We start from the raw sequence: 2,551 nt of genomic DNA on the forward strand, positions 1-2,551 counted from the left end.
TTACCTGAATTGGAATCCCTGTCAATAAGATGTATTAACAATAATCGATTTACATATGTAGTACGTGCTTTAGGAAAAGTTATTTTGGGGAATTAATTGTCTATTTTAAGAAGGCCATCATTTGTGGATGACCAAACAAGAAAGAGTAATACTATTTGTAGTTGCTTACTGTCGTAATCATCCTACATGGCATACATGCGACGGTTAATAATTTGATATATTAATGTGGTAGTTTTTTGTTACATTACGCAATAAAACACTAACAGTCATATGTGTCTCATGTAGAACGACTGAGGCAATGAACAATTGCAAATAACATTACTCAATAAGAAACTAAAGTCATTTTGAGTATTGATGGAGAACAAAGGAAGAGTTTTTTCGTGAAGCGTAAGAATTGCTTTGAAACTGCGTGAAATTTTCACACCGATACGTACTCCTTATCAACTCATTATAAATTTGAGGAAAGCATTCTTTTGGGTTTAATTGACTAGTTGGCAAATGAAATAAGAGAAAATTAGAATTGTTACTGATCATATGTGAAGCCTCCAATGGAAGCCACGTGAAGGCACCACATACGCACATGTAGCAGTCAACCAAGGCAAGACAAAGAAGAAGACAAGAATTGTTTGCTTGGCCAAGGCACTATCTCTATCGCAGTTCCGCTGCCGAAGTGCGCCCTCTATTTTGGCCATTCAATGACATATTTGATCTTCTCTTTAAATAAATAAATATAAAAGAATGGAGTAAATTAACAAAAATTAAAAAAAAAATTGCAAATAAAGTCATATTACTTTTCAAAACCCACTTGACTTTCGTAGCATTTTATTCCCTAACTTATTTTTCATTACATGTGAGCCCTCATCCAATTAAATACATTTTGGTTCCTCAGATGAATGTTTTCATGATAGATAGTATAGCATAGGATTCCCTTGTTCTAGTTTCATCCTCACCCTAGTTTTCTTTTCATTTTCTCCAGCTTTTGACAACTTGCCAAGGAAGAGGATAAAAAAAATTTTAATTATGGACTCATTTCTAAATATAATACATATAATTTTTTTTTATTTTAATATAGAAAATTAAAATTTTATAAGGTATCTATATGTAACTAATGAGGGGGGTGGGATCCGTGCGCTTTATTTTGGAAGTTTCTTTTAATAACTTATAAATCAATTATTAGACTTAATTAAAGAGGATAAAACTATTGGATATCATATCCAGTCTTACATGTTAACACATAATCACACTAGTATACTTAACTTCAACTTAAATAATTATATTTATAAGAAAAAGTGCATTAGAGCACCCTTTGTTTAAAATAGCAAGTTAATTAGAATCAAACTTTTGAAAAAAAAAAGAAAATGCAAATTGATGTTCAGCCTTTCTATCAGCTGCATATTGAGTCCTCAACAATGGAAACAAATCCAATCATTAACAATCATAATGTCTTTCTTTAAATCTGTGGGTGTCGTCCAAGTCAATTCGCAAAAATAATATGGAAGGCCACATAATAATCCGACATCTATATATTTAGCCCTTGTTTGGTTTGATTAAAAATCAAAAGTTTAGCTGATTTTTATAAAAGTTGGTACAATATTATGTGGGTTTCGATATGAGTTGAATTTGGATGCCTACGGATTCGATTCAAGGCGACATAAAAATCGGCACAAAACAAATTTTCAGACTGTTATTTAGCACATCACTGTACTTGAATCTTGTGACGTTCTTGTCTTTTAGGCGATATAAATTTTTTTGTTTTAATGTGTTCATTTGCTTATTGTAATGAAAAAAGTTCTTCCATATATAAAAATTTTAAATTCACTTGCTCTGTTGATCTCTTGATACAATTCTGGAGGTTAGGCTCATTTCTTCCTCCTGCTTGTACTTTGATTTGATCAATAAAATATGATCGGGAAATCCAGACCTCCCCATTCTGTCTAGATTGAAGCTTTAAAATCCATTCTATGCTTCTGGTGGTTTTTATGATAAAAAGAGTTATTTTAGATATGTTCTTTATTTAGAAAGCTCATTTTTAAGTTGACTTTGTATTTACCAATTCAATAATGGTAGATTTGATTAAATAGGTAAAAAGTGATAGAATCTATAGGTTATCCAATCCAATTTTATGTGTCACATGGCAAGCTTCAACTAAAGCTATCATAAATATATATCATATTTCTCTTTGTTAGATTATTATAGGAAAATTTGCACAATTGGTCAATCGACTGTTTAAATGCCAAGTTAAATTCAAACTTTTGAAAAAGGGCAAGTTCATTCGAAATGACGTAAACCGGTCGAAACTTTGTTAGATAATAGTTATAATGTGGTTCTCATGAATGTATATTTGGCTTCAACTTTCTAAGTGCCAATTGAAGTTGAAAAAATAAATAAACGAAGGATCAATTAGCTCATTTTAAGTGTTGGTGATTTATGTGCTACTTGCTTAATAACTTACGGACTAATGTTGCAATTTTCCCAATTTTATAATTGATGAGCTGATTCCTATGCAAAAAGAACAGAACAATAAAAACAATCCCAAAACAGTACGGTAAAA

This window comes from Olea europaea, chromosome 15, assembly GCF_002742605.1.
Source record: "Olea europaea var. sylvestris chromosome 15, O_europaea_v1, whole genome shotgun sequence".
NCBI lineage: Eukaryota > Viridiplantae > Streptophyta > Magnoliopsida > Lamiales > Oleaceae > Olea > Olea europaea.